At 37.3% G+C, this 15683-nt stretch overlaps 1 pseudogene; it reads right to left on the minus strand.

The window, feature by feature from the left end:
* Positions 1-13183: 13183 nt before the first annotated feature.
* Positions 13184-14868, minus strand: LOC120129091 (annotated as a pseudogene).
* Between the last annotated feature and the right edge of the window lie 815 nt (positions 14869-15683).

A 15683-nucleotide genomic window follows, 5' to 3' on the forward strand; every position in this document is an offset into this window, starting at 1 on the left:
GTTGAGCAAGTGTGAGTTTTGTCTCAGCGAAGTGACTTTTCTTGGACATATCGTTTCTGCTGATGTTATTCGGGTGGATCCGAGCAAAGTGAAGGCTATTTGAACTAGAAGCAATCCAGGAACGTCTCTGAGATCCGTAGTTTCTTAGGCTTAGCTGGTTACTACCGTCGTTTCGTTGAGGGGTTCTCCCTTATTGTAGCTCCTCTAACGAAACTATTGAGGAAAGATGTTCTATTTGTCTGGTCGAAAAACCAACAAGCTAGCTTTGAGAAACTGAAGATTGTTCTAACTCAAGCCCCAGTGCTGATTCAGCCTGAATCTGGGAAAGATTTTTCTGTCTACAGTGATGCTTCTCATTCTGGATTAGGATGTGTTTTGATGCAAGATGGAAAGGTTGTCGCTTATACGCCACGTCAATTAAAGCCGCACGAGCGTAACTATCCTACTCACGATCTGGAGTTAGCTGTCGTGGTTTTTGCTTTAAAGATTTGGAGACACTATCTCTACGGAGAAAAGTGTTATATCTATACTGATCATAAGAGTCTGAAGTATCTGCTTACCCAGAAAGAATTGAATTTGAGACAGCGTTGCTGGTTGGAACTTCTAAAGGACTATGATTTTGAGATAGAATATCATCCAGGGAAGGCTAATGTAGTGGCAGACGCCTTGAGCCGTAAGGCGATATCAGATCTCAGAGCCTTATTCGCCAAATTGAGTTTATTTGATGATAGCAATTTGTTAGCAGAGTTGCAGGTTAAACCCACTTTGGCCGAGGAGATTAAGACCAAACAACTTCTGGATAGTTCATTGCTTCCCATTATTGAACAAGTTAAGCAGGGATCGAGTTCGGAATATACGGTAGATCAGGATGGTATTTTATGTTTTCACGGTCGTTACTGTTCCCTAAAGATGATGAGTTGAGATAGATTATTCTTCAGGAGGCTCATAGTAGTCCTTATGCTATGCATCCTGCGGGGACAAAATGTATAATAATCTCAAAGAGCGGTACTTTTGGACTGGTATAAAGAAAAATATTTCAAATTTTATGGCGAGGTGTTTGACTTGAGTGAAAATGGGAGCGCATTACGATGGACTTCGTTACTGGTCTTCCTTTGACTCATTCTAAAAAGGATTCTATTTGGGTGATGATCGACTCACCAAGACATCGCACTTTATCCCTATCCGGATTAATTATTCTCTAGACAAACTGGCTAAGTTGTACATTTCTGAGATCGTTAGACTTCATGGTGTTCGTTGTCTATCATATCTGATCGAGATCCGAGGTTTACTTCCAGGTTCTGGAAGGCTTTGCACGAGGCTCTGGGTACTCATTTGAATTTTAGTACATCTTTTCATCCTCAAACTGATGGACAGTCTGAGCGAGTAATTCAGGTATTGGAGGATATGTTACGGGGTTGTGTGATTGATTTTCGTGGTAGTTGGGAAGATTTCTTGCCATTAGCTGAGTTTGCTTACAATAATAGTTACCAGGCAAGTATTCGTATGACACCGTACGAGGCTCTTTATGGACGTAGATGTCGTACTCCTATATGTTGGACAGAGTTGCATGATAGAAAAACTTTGGGTCCAGACTTGATTCGAGAGACTGAAGATACTGTCAGATTAATCTGTGATCCCTTAAAAGAGGCATTTGATAGGCAGAAATATACGCAGATAAGCGACGTAAGGATATTGAGTTTAGGGTTAGAGATCAGGTTTTTCTCAAGGTATCCCCATGAAAGAAGGTATTGAGATTTGGACGTAAGGGTAAATTGAGTCCGCGATTTATTGGGTCGTATCGTATTTTGAAGAAATTTGGACCTGTTGCTTATCAGCTTGAGTTGCCTCCCCAGCTCAGTCGTATTCATGATTTTTTTCATGTGTCTATGTTAGGCGATACCGTCCAGATCCGGATCACATCATTCAGGTTGACGAGGTAGAGCTGAGACCAGATTTGTCATATGAGGAGGAGCCTATTCAGTTTTAGAGAGGGATGAGCGAGTTCTTCGGAATAGACGTATTCCAATGGTCAAAGTTCAGTGGAGTAATCGTAGCCCCTCAGAAGCTACTTGGGAGACATTGGAGTCAATGGAGGCTCAATTTCCTCATCTATTTTTATAAGGTAAATTTCAAGGACGAAATTTCTTGTAGAGGGGGAGAATTGTAATAACCCGGAATTTTAAAAAAAATATTTAATTGAAATTTGAGGATTTAATTGTGTAATTGGTGAAAATTTGGGGACTAAATTGAAAGTTTTCAAAACTTGTAGGTTGTTGTAGAGTTTAAGGAAATTCAGGGACTAAGCCCTGAATTTACCCAAAAAGTGTCGGCAGACACTCTATTAAATGCTTTGAATCAGAATTACGAGGGGAATTCATAAGCATAATTTGCTAAAATTCCTCCCCACTAACCTCTCCTTCCAAACCCGATTCGACGCCGTCCGAATTCTGATATTCATTTTAAAACCACCATCGTGTTCGTCATCGAGCGAGAAATAAAACCCTTATATTAATTGAAGTCAAACGCTGCCAAACGCCGGGAATTTTAGGTCAAAGTCTCGACGTTTTTTTAGCTCCATCGACGAGAAAATCCTAAATTCATCGCCGATCGTTGCTCTGTTTTCAACACCTCCCGCCCCATCGTGTTCCTTGTGCCGTTCCGAGTCCGCCGGTATCATCCTTGGTCTCTGTCGACGGTGGCGCGTGGGGAGGTGAAGCAGTCAAAGTTTTCGGTTTGTTGAAATCGAGCTCTCCGTCGTTCAAAAATTTGAACAGAGCTTTGTAAGTATCTCGAAATCGCTCAAAAAATTTTTTAAAAATTTTTCTTTAAATTTTTCGACGCTTATAGATGCCGCACGCGCCGCCTTTGTGCGTGGGGAAGGCAAAAATAACCGGTTTGACTGGTTTTTAAAGGTTTTGATCGGTTTCGACCCGACCGACTGTTGACCCAACTCGACCGTTGACTGACTCGTTGACCCGACCCGATCGTTGATCGTTGACCGGGTGCTATTTTAGTAATTAATTCGAAATAGGTGCTATTTTAGTAATTAATTCGAAATAGGTGCTATTTTTGTAATTAATTCAAAATAGGTGCTATTTTAGTAATTAATTCAAAATAGGTACTATTTTAGTAATTATTTAAAAAAGTGTGCTATTTCTGTAAAATGGTTGACAGTTTGTTGACCTTATTTGACCAAAACTTTGACCAGCTTTGACCAGCTTTTAAACGACCGTTAATCTTTTTTCGAGTATACTTATCCTGACATTTTTTGATGTCTCGAATCCCTTTTTGGGGTCGGTTTCACCAAATTCAAACCCGAAAGTCTTCAAATCGTCAATCAAAACCGTTGACTTTGGTTTTGAACAAGAATTCAAAATTTCGAAAGGTCATATTTAATGTTTTTTGACGTTCTGAATCCGATTCTGAAGTCCGTTTTGCAAAATTCTGACCCGAAATTCCCGAATCGAGCTTGTAAACCCAAAAGTCTTAATATTATAATATTTTGATTATTTATTTGAGATTTGGTTAAGGAATTGATTCAATAAAAATATTTTATGAAGGTACTCGTGTTTCACCTGAGCAAGGATCAGTTAGGTCCGGTGTTATCCGTTCGTTAGATTAGCCTGAACCGCGTACTACGAGAATTACACGTAGGTTTCCGTATATTATTTATATTAGGATTCCAATATGGATTTTTCCAATTCGTAGGATCTAGCGCTGCAGCAGAGCGTGATCGAAAAACCCAGTAATAATCTTCCCTATCTGATTTCTCAGACTGGTACATGTTTGTTTCCCGAAAGTGTTAATTATTTCTGTTTTAAAATATATATCTGAATATTATGTATCTGATATCTGATTTACCGCGTATTTCTGATATGATTTCTAGTTACAGTATTTTATACCGATTTTCTGAATATTAATTATCTAATATCTGAAATTCTGTATACTACTGATTTGTCTTCTAATTTCCGTATTTCTGTATATGATTTTTAAGCATGAATACTTTTATGTTTTAAAGAATTAATCATTGTTTTCATTCAAATACATTCATGAACATCTCTATCATTGGGGGTATTGTTAAAGGAAGTATATCCGCATGTTCCTAGGCTTTGTGCTCAGGGCCTTATTTGTTGTGTGGGCTGGGTGTATGGTTCTGGGGAACCTACACATTATGTTGTGATGGGCTGGGGGTAGTGTTCATATTTTTTTAACGATATGATTGCATAAACCGACTTTATTGGAATATTTTTATCAGTATGTTTTTATATACACTGTATGGATCACACTGAGCTTTTTAGCTCATTCTATAGTTTTTACCTTTTTCAGATAACAGCAGACCGTAAACTAGCAGATTTGGCATTAGGGGAGATCAACTATTTATTTTGTACGAACGTATATCTCTATATGTTTTTCAATTGTGTTTGGTGACATGTATTTGCTATCGTTTTGGATATATCTGTATTATTTATATTTTGTTCTATGTTATATCTAATGTATTATAAGTTGTAAAAAAAACTCTGAATGAGATATGTGACCACTTAGGTTTTGGTCTAACTTACATACCGGGTCTGGGGTTACAGAATAGAAGAAAACGACAAGCTGTAATTTTTAAGGTCTATTTCAAGAAAGCCTATGACACTGTAGTTTGGGACTTTTTAGACTTTGTTTTGAAGAAAATGGGTTTCGGGACGAAGTGGAGAAATTGGATCCGTATGTTAATTTCTTATGCCTCTATTGCAGTATTGGTTAATGATTCCCCGTCAAATTGGTTTAAGATAAGTCATGGTCTTAGGCAAGGATGCCCCTGCTTTTTAATTTAGTGGTAGAGGCTCTTAGTTGCTTGTTGAGAAAGCTGAAGAGGTGTGTCATTGCTGAAAGGTGTGTCGGCAGGTTTGAGTGATATAAGCATTTCCCATATTCAGTTTGCAGATGATTGGATCATATTTTCTGATGCGAAGCTGGAACCAGTGGTTAATATGAAGAGAATTCTTCGTATTTTTGAAGTGGTGTCTGGTCTGAAACTCAATCTCCGGAAATCTAATCTTTATGGTATTAATGTTGACGAAGGGCACCTAGCTCGTTGGGCTGAATGTATTAAATGTGGCCATGATAGGTTTCCTACAAAATATCTGGGTCTGTCCTTAGGTCCCACAAGAAATTCGATTGATCTTTGGAAGCCTGTGGTGGATAAATTCTCGTCAAGACTTGATGGCTGGAAAGGGAAGTTATTGTCTTTCGATGGTCGGTTAATATTGGCTAAATCAGTTCTTGCCAACTTATCGACTTATTATTTATCCTTGTTCTAGATGCCTCGTCTATAGCCTCTAAGCTGAATAAACTGATGGCTAATTTTATCTGGGGAGCGAACACGGAAAGAACAATTCACTGGGTTAAATGGGAGAACAGTGGTATAGGCGTCTTTGACATGAGGTTGAAAAATTGATCCTTAATAAGTGGGTTTAGAGGTTTGGGAGGGAGATGCAGAACTTGTGGCGTAAGATTATTGTTACCAAATATGGATATGATTGTTTGTCTTTGGTGCCAAAACTACTGCATCCCAGGAAGGTATCTTGGATATGGAAGAATATCACTAGCCCCTTAGCAGTTAATGATGATGTATTTTCTAAAAATCTCAAGCTTGTAGTCGGTTCTGACAATCTTATTGATTTCTGGGAGGATAAGTGGACTGATTTATCGCCCCTTAGGCTATCTTTTCCTAGAATTTTCAATATTGATGTTAAAAAATTTGACAAAGCTAGTGAGTTCGGTAATAGTATTGATGGAGTATGGGTTTGGAATATTGCTGTCAAGAGACCTTTTTTTGAATGGGAATTAGACTTGTGGGATAATAGAGCTGTGTCGGCTCAACATGTAGAGATCATTTGGCCTTGATTAACGCCACCTCGGAGCAATATACCCCAAGCAATTTCTATCGTTCTATGTCAGTAATGGGTTGTGAGAATGATTCAATATGGAAGCTGATTTGGGCTAATTTGGTGCCCTGAAAGTTGAAGCCTTTGTATGGAGGGTTGTTCAACATAGAGTTCCGGTTCATGTAGAGCTGCTGAAAAGAGAAGTGTCTAAGGTTGAGTCAATATGTGTCCTTTCTAAAACATGGAGCAAGAATCAGTCATGCATTTGTTCTGCCATTGCACAATTAGATGGGGAGTTTGGCAGAAATGGGTTTCAATGTGGAATATCAATCTCGTCATGCCAGGTTAATATGAAATCATTGATGCTTGTTTAGAGTAGTCTTGTTTTACGTCAATCGGTTAAACCAATCTGGAATTTGGTTTTTTTGGGTTTATTTGGACTATTTGGTTTTGTCGTAATGAAGCCATTTTTAACCATAAAAGGTGGCGTTCGAACCAAATTTTGATTTGGCTATCTTAAGAATTGGTTTCTGGGGCAGTTGTAAATGGCCGTTTTCATTTCCTCTTATTACTGATTTTGTTTGATATCCTAAAGCTACTATGGCTAGGGTATGTTGATCGTTTCTGTAAACAGCGTATGACTATGTTTCGGCTTTCATTTTGCTTTTGGTTCATACTGTCGTGGTTAGATATTGGTGTGGTAGGCGTAAGAGGTCACTGGTCCTGATGGTGGTATGAGTTTTGCTGATGATGACTAGTTGTGGGTTTTCTGTTGATAATTGAGTTGTGTAGTCTAATCGCTTATTTTAGTTGCACTGTTTGCTACTGTTGAATTGGTGAACCTAGCTTAAATTTCCATAGTGGTATGGCGTGGTCTCTCCTTGCTACTATTCGTTCTATATTCAAAGTATCTTCATTACCTTACTTCTCTTTTGCAGCAGGTTTAGTTGTGTTGTTGTAAACCAGCCTCTTGTCTATTTGATTGCCTCCCCGTCGGTGGTTGTTTTATTTGGCTTGTTAAATAACACTCTTCCGACAATTCATAGTGTACTCTTTTTCCTCCATTTAGGTGTAAGAGTTTTTTTAACTGTTGAAAATTAAAAAGCCACCGGCTGTTTTTAATTAGTCAAAAAGGGGCTGATTTTATTTCAAAGTTAGGCAACCCATTTTATTGAATTTGGACAAGGGATAATCACTAAATTGAGTCATTGAACTTTAGGGTATTTATAAGATTAGTCCTCAAGCTTCAACTATAAATACCCTATCTCATTTAGCTTCAAAATTATCCCAAAATCATTTATTCCTCTCAATACTGAAGAGTTTAGAGAGTTCTCTTGTGAGTTGTGAGTGTTTTTGTAAACACCTGTAAATTTTCTCTTTAGTAAAAGATCTGCAGCAGTCCGGACACGTAGGCGTAATTGGCTGAACTCTGTTATCAATTTTGGGTATTATTTTTCCGCTTTTATTTCACATTCTCATTAATCTGGTTATAGGGAAATTACTCGTACTCAGTTTATTTCCCAACATCTGGTAATCAGAGTTTTTGGTTGGAATTTTGTCAATTTTTTTGCGAGATTACTATTCATTAATATTACGTGAATAGTAAATTTCGTAAATAGTAAAAATTTTGTCAGCGATACGAATTTATCGACGGAGGTGTTCTAATACACGGTGGTTTGTAAGAATTGTCAAAACGATCCAAACGAAGCCAGATCGAGTGGGAGCGATGGCTGCAGACGAAGGGAAGGTGAAAATTGAAAAGTTCGATGGTGCGGACTTTGGCTTTTGGAAAATGCAGATTGAAAATTTTCTGTACCAGAAAAATCTATATCAACCTCTCTCAGGAAAGCAACCAGAGGGCATGAAGAATGAAGATTGAGCTCTTCTAGACAGACAAGCCCTCAGAGTTATTCGACTGACGTTATCCCGTAATGTTGCTTTGAACATAGCAAAGAAAAAGACCATGACGAGTCTTATGGAGGCTCTCTCCAGTATGTATGAGAAGTCATCGACCTCAAACAAAGTTCACTTGAACAATTTCACTTGATGAGATAATTATTCGATTTGCGGATGGCGGAAGGGACATCAGTGGCTCAACACCTAAATGAACTCAACACAATCACAACCCAATTTAGTTCCGTGGAAATTGAATTCGATGCTGAAATTCGAGCTTTAATTCTCTTATCATCTCTACCAGACAGTTGGAATGCTACTGTTACAGCAGTCAGCAGCTCGTCAGGAAACAACAATTTGAAATTCGACGATGTTCGGGATCTGGTATTGAGTGAAGAAATTCGACGGAGAGAATCGGGTGAAGCATCAACCTCTTCAGCCTTACATACGGAGTCTAGAGGGAGAACTTCATAAAGAAATTCAAATCGTGGCAGATCGAAATCCAGAATGAGAAAATCAAGAATGGGAAAGAAAGATTTTACCTGTTATAATTGTGGCAAGAAGTGTCACTTTAAAAGAGATTGTCGAGCACTAAAGAAAGATATCAGCGCACAGGAATCTACCAACATGACAGAGGAGACAGGTGATGCCTTGATTCTAAGCGTCAACAGTTTGATTGAATCATGGATCTTGGATTCAGGGGCATCTTTCCACTCCACCCCATGTCAAGAAATCATGGAGAACTGTGTCAGCGGTGATTTTGGGAAGGTTTATCTAGCTGATGATGAAACCTTGAAGATCGTCGGAAAAGGAGGCATCCGACTAAAGTTGCCAAACCAGACCACCTGGAAGCTGAAAAGAGTGAGACATATTCCTTGCCTCAAAAGAAATTTGATTTCTATAGGACATCTTGATGGAGAAGGATATAGTACAACCTTTTCAGGCTGTGAATGGAAGATTACCAAAGGAGCACTCATCATTGCTCGTGGTAAGATGACTGGTACTCTCTATGTAACCTCAAATTTAGAGAATATCATTGTAGTAGAAGATGCTGATGGAAAATCAAACCCATGGCACCAAAGGCTTGGCCATATGAGCGAAAAAGGGATGAAAACACTTTTGTCAAAAGGGAAGCTGCCGGATTTAAAGAGTGTAGATGTCAGACTATGCGAGGATTACATCTTTGGCAAACAAAAGAAAGTCAGTTTTGCAAAGATTGGCAAGACACCCAAGGCAGAAAAGTTAGAGTTGGTTCATACTGATGTATGGGGACCATCTCCAGTTCCATCTCTTGCAGGCTCACTATATTATGTCACCTTCATCGATGATTCTACAAGGAATATGTGAGTTTATTTTCTGAAGAAAAAAGCAGAAGTCTTTGATACCTTCAGAAAATAGAAGTCCATGGTGAAAAATGAGACTGGTTTGAAAGTCAAGCGGTTGAGGTATGATAATGGAAGAGAGTACAGAAATAGTAGATTCAGAGATTTCTATGCAAACAATGGGATCAAGATGGAGACAACAATTTCCATGACACCGCAGCAGAATGACGTAGCAGAGCGCATGAACAGAACTATGAATGAACGTGCCAGAAGTATGAGGATACATGTGGGCTTGCCCAAATTTCTATGGGCTAAAGCTATCAACACTGCAGCTTATCTGATCAACCGTGGGCCCTCGATTCCCTTGGATGGTGGAATACCAGAGGAAGTTTGGAGCAAGAAAGAAATAAACCTTTCACACTTAAGAGTGTTTGGTTGTATTTCTTATGTACACATAAATTCTGCTGAAAGAAGAAAACTTGATGCCAAGTCCAATAAATGCATCTTTATTGGTTATGGTGGTGATGAGTTTGGTTATCGGTTTTAGGACTACGAAAATCGAAAGATCATCAGAAGCAGAGATGTCATTTTCAATGAGAATGTGATGGTACAAAGACATGTCAACCATAGAATCAAGTAGCTCCAATACCAAAGCTGAAACAAAGGAATTTGCTAAGTTTGAGGAGATTTCTAGAAATGATGTTCAGATCAATCCTGAAGTAGTCAACAAGAACCAGGCACACCAAAACTGAGACGCTCCTTCAGAATTCCTAAACCAACCCAGCGTTATTCGCCTTCTTTGCACTACTTGTTGCTGACTGACAATGGTGAACCAGAGTGCTATGATGAAGCAATGTAGGTGGAGGATTCAGTCAAGTGGGAGTCTTTCATGAAAGATGAGATGGACTCGCTTATGTCAAATCAGACATGGGAATTAGCTGAATTACCACCAAGCAAGAAAACGCTCCACAACAAGTGGATTTACAGGATCAAAGAGGAGCACGATGGGAGCAAACGCTACAAAGTGAGATTGGTTGTCAAAGGTTTTCAGCAAAAAGAAGGTATTGACTATAATGAAATTTTCTCTCCAATCGTAAAACTGTCAACAATTAGACTGGTGTTGAAAATTGTAGCTACAGAAAATCTACTTCTTGAGCAGTTAGATGTAAAGACAGCTTTCCTTTATGGTGATTTGGAGGAAGAAATCTTTATGAGGCAGGCATAAGGCTTCATAGAGGCAGACAAGAAAAACCTGGTATGCAGGTTGAAGAAGAGCTTGTATGGTTTAAAACAAGCTCCTAGACAGTGGTACAAGAAGTTCGATAGTTTCATGAGTAGTAGTGGTTTTACCAGATGCCAAGCAGATCATTGTTGCTACATCAAGAGGTTCGACAACATCTTTATTATTTTATTATTGTACGTTGATGACATGCTCATTGCAGGCTCAGACATGCAAGAGATTATAAACTTGAAGCAAAAATTGTCGAAGCAGTTTGCTATGAAGGATCTGGGCGCTGCAAAACAAATTCTTGGGATGAGGATTAAGAGAGACACAAAGTCGGGGACTTTGATGTTATCACAGGTTGAGTACATCAACAAAGTATTCTCCAGGTTCAACATGAAAGATGCTAAACCAGTAAGTACACCTTTAGGTGTTCCTTTTAGACTCTCCAAAGAACAGTCACCAAAGACGGAGGAAGAACATGCACACATGGTGAAGGTGCCGTATGCCTCAGCAATTGGAAGTCTGATGTATGTCATGATTTGTACTAAACCAGATATTGCTCATGCAGTGGGAGATGTTAGCAGGTACATGAATAATCCTGGCAAGGTACACTGGGAAGCAGTTAAATGGATCCTCAGATAACTGCAGGGTACCACAAACAAAACACTTTGTTTCAAAGGTGGAGATACGATATTGACAGGCTATGTAGATGCTGACTTAGCCGGAAATCTTGACATCAGAAGGAGCACTACAGGGTATGTCTATACTCTATGAGGTACTGTAGTGAGTTGGGTTTCTCAACTACAGAAGATAGTTGCTCTCTCCACAACTGAAGCAGAATATGTCGTTGTTATGGAAGCCAGCAAGGAGATGGTTTGGCTCCAAAGTTTCTTGGAAGAGTTAGGCAAGAAACAAGAAAACAATGTCTTGTATTGCGATAGTCAAAGTTCTATCCATCTAGCGAAGAATCCGTCTTTTCATTCCAGGACGAAGCACATACAATTGAGATATCATTTTATCCGGTCTCTTCTAGAAGATGGGATACGAACAAACTGAAGTTGTGTTCAACTTTAGTTGGCATGTTAGAATAACAAGACCAGAAATACTGCTGCATCGATCGAGGTGTGAATACAGATTAAAATCATCTTCAAGTGGGAGATTGTTGAAAATTAAAAAACCACCGGCTGCTTTTAATTAGTAAAAAAAGGGGCTGTTTTGATTTCAAAGTTAGGCAGCCCATTTTATTGAATTTGGGCAAGAGATAATCACTAAATTGAGTCATTAAACTTTAGGGTATTTATAAGATTAGTCCTCTAGATTCAACTATAAATACCCTATCTCATTTAGTTTCAAAATCATCCCAAAATCATTTCTTACTCTCAATACTAAAGAGTTTAGAGAGTTCTCTTGTGAGATGTGAGTGTTTTTGTAAACACCTGTAAATTTTCTCTTTAGTAAAAGATCTGCAGCAGTCCGAAGATGTAGGCGTAATTGGCTGAACTCCGTTATCAATTTCGGGTATTATTTTTCCGCTTTTATTTTGCATTCTCACTAATCTGGTTATAGGGAAATTACTCGTACTCAGTTTATTTCCCAACATTAACGAGGTCCATGTCTTATCCCATTTTGTATGTATTTTCATCTAATACCATACAAAATCCTTTCAAAAAAAAATATTATTATCTGCGGCTTCATGTACATTACTATATCATGTAATGTTAATGGCGATCGAAAAATAACATAAACACTGTCATATTTATGTTGGCTTGTATTACTTCTGGTATTTACTTTTAGTTGAATAGTTGCATTACGTTTTGCTTTTTATATCAATGGTATTCTAGATTCTATTTATTAGTCGACTTTTAAACATTTAGGGTCTGTTTAGTTGCATGTAATTGGTTTTCCGAAATTTGAATTACTGGAATTTGAATTATTGAAATTTGAATTTCTGGAAAATGAATTACTGGAATTTAAATTCTGGAAAATGAATTACATTTCTGGAAAATAAATTACATTTCTGGAAAACGTTTTATGATGTTTGGAAGATGTTATTTAAACATTTTTTCCACTAGTTGAAGAGTTTTTTAAAAATTATTATAATATAATTAATTATTTTATATAATATTAAAAATATAATATTATATTATTATAAATATTAATAAATATATTTTAAATATTTTAATAATTAATATTTTGATGAAAATGATATTAAAATATTTTATTAAAATTAAATTCATAAAATAAAATTATTTTGAGTATTTTTGCTTTGAAGTGAAAAGTTCGGAAAATGACTTACGGAAAATGAATCCGTAAGTCATTTTACAGAAAACACAAAGGAAATTCTGTTACTAGGAAAATGAATTACATTCCGGAAAACGAATTACGTGAAACAAACACGGGAAAGCGTTTTTCGAAAAACAAATTACGTGAAACAAACACGGAAAAACATTTTCCGGAAAACGAATTACGTGAAACAAACACGAAAATTCAGGGAAAACCAATTCCGTAATTCCAATTACGGGAAACAAACAGACCCTTAATTTGAAATTTTAAGTTGAGAATTGCCTTGATAATTCGAATGTGATTCTAGATTCGAATGTGAGAATTGCCTTGATAATTTGAAAGTAATATATGTTCTAAATACTCTTAACTATTTGATAATAAACGTCTAATCACAATTGCAGTCGTCGGTGCTCGAACCATGAACTCTAGGAACAACAACAATTCTTTTAACCACTGAAGTAAGTTATTTCCTGCACATTATTATATTATTTTAGAGAGATAACAACAATTAAATGATATATATCAAGCTAAGCATAATTCTTTTATTCTATTTTATTAATTCTAAAATAACATAGTTTTGCATAACAAGTTATTCCGAGAATCGTACATAATAAGTATAAAGTGTCCACAACTAATATGATCGAAATGATGCGGTTGGAACTAAGATTAAACTATTTTTCCTACTCATAGTCACACCAAAGTCTTCAGTCATATCTAAGTTTTCGTTCTTCATTTCATTCGGAAGTTTCCAATCAAATGGAAAAGCAATTTTGCCAAAGGCAACTCAACGTTCGGGAGTGCAAATGAAATGCCTGGACACACTCTTCTTCCTGCACCAAATGGAATGAAATTCAAATCTGTTCCTTTGAAATCGATGGAATTATTGGAGAATCTTTCGGGATGAAATGTTTCGGCCTCACTCCAATACTTTGGATCTCTTCCTATAGCCCATGCGTTGATTATGACTTTAGTCTTTAAGGGAACTTGGTATCCATTGACTTCACAATTCTCTCGACTTTCTCGGGGAAGTAACAAAGGAAATGGAGGGTGTAACCTTAAGGTTTCTTTGATAACTAATGCCAAGTATTTTAGTTCTTTAATACTTGCTTCATCCACATCTCCTTTTTCATGACAGATTTGTCTTACCTCATATTGTGCCTTTTTTAACACCCTTGGATTTCTCACCATTTCTGACATTGCCCATTCTACAGTTGTTGATGATGATTCACCCCCTCCGGCGAAAATATCCTAACAAATTATGTCCCAACATTAATTCATGCTTTAAAAGTAAAATATGCATATTTATGGAACCAAAAAGAAGGAGATACTAACTAAAACGATTGCTTTGATTTCCTGGTCAGCTAGGGGAAATTCAAGGCCGCCTAGTTGCTGAATCTTCAAAAGAGCTGTGACCAAGTCTTCTTTGGCTTCTTCTTCTTCACCTGTTTTTCCAGTCTCCAGTCTGGTCCTGTGTTCATCAATGATGCCCTGAAGTATCCTATCACTCTGCTGAAACAAAGCCTCAACTTTCTGCTTCATTCCACTAATATGTTCAAGCATTCTAAAAGATGGATACATGTCTGCAAGTCCAAACCCAGAACCCAGCTTTGTTAATTTTTCCACAACTTCTGAATATGATTCATGGCCATCGGATGTGTAGCCGAATGCTGCTCTGGATGTGATCCTATATGTCAATGAAAAAATCTGCTTGCTAAGATTGACTGGCGAGCGTTGGTTTGAAGACACGGATTTCACAAGTGCTGAAACCTCCTCCTGTCTGATTGATTCATACGACTGCACTCTTTTGGCTGTTAAAAGCTCCACCGTACAAATTTTCCGTACATGTCTCCAGTAATTGCCGTAGGGTGCCATGGAAATGTCCCTGGAACCATAAGTAACAGCATCTATAGCAGCCACATAAGGTCTGCCAGCAAAGACAACACCATGTGTTATCAGGACCTCTTTGGCCATCTGTGCTGATGAAACGACGACGGTGGAGAGTTCACCGAGCTGTAGGTGCATTAAGGGTCCATGTTGATTGGCCAAATCTCTCAGAATCTGATGAGGTAGTGATCCGAATTTCACTAGCTGATGGAGGTTGCCTATAATGGGCAATTTCCATGGCCCTGGTGGCAGCTTCATGTTTGAATCTATGTTTTTCATTTTCTTAACTATTTTGAATAATGCTGACAAGAGAAAAGGAGCAAGCAAGATGAAAATTGAGGGAAATAGAAGACTATCCATTGTTATTGAAGAGTAAAAGGTTTGAAGCTGTGGATCGATTCCCCCTTTTCGGGGATTTATATAGAAATATGGAGATGGATTGCAGCACTGCTGGAAATTTTTCATACACAAAATATACGCACAATACTTGCATTTCTTTATTTCTACTTCAATTATTTTTTTAATAATTTAAAGTGAATACAATATAATATCTGCATAAATTTTCTTAATTTATTAAATGCAGTTAATTGAACATAAAATCTTTAAGAAGAATAACATTAGATTTTACCACTGAAGTCAAGTTTGAAGTCAGCTAACCTATCGTTGGCTACGATTAACCAGAGGATATCAACAAAGAAATAATTCTATAAAAAAATTAAACATAAATTTTACAAGAAAAAAACTCCTAACTCTATTTGAGTTTGTTTTCTTAGGATTAAATCGAGATTCAAATTTGAAAGATTTTAATTTGATATGATTTTATAATATCAGTTTTTATTTAAAATTCAGATTTGAGACAGTTATGAAAGAGTGATAATTAAATTTGAGTCATAGTCAGATTTACGATAAAAACTATTTGATCCATCTCAACTTGAAATATATATATTTTTTGAATTTATTTTCTCAGAAACTCGTACGTTTTATTATTGAAAGTGACTATGTTTCCGACGAAGAGCCTCATCAAAAATCCCTTTAAACTTAGACGGATAAAAAGAGTACTCCTTGAAATGAAAGGAAGGCACGCCGCCTTGCAAACAACACTACAACCCTGAAACGAGACACATGTTAAACAACACTTTTGACCTCTACTCTAATCCATGAAAAACATGAACAAACCTGTGACATAAACTAGACACCAAAATA

This window comes from Hibiscus syriacus, unplaced genomic scaffold (genome assembly GCF_006381635.1).
Source record: "Hibiscus syriacus cultivar Baekdansim isolate YM2019G1 unplaced genomic scaffold, ASM638163v2 tig00110483_pilon, whole genome shotgun sequence".
Taxonomy (NCBI): domain Eukaryota; kingdom Viridiplantae; phylum Streptophyta; class Magnoliopsida; order Malvales; family Malvaceae; genus Hibiscus; species Hibiscus syriacus.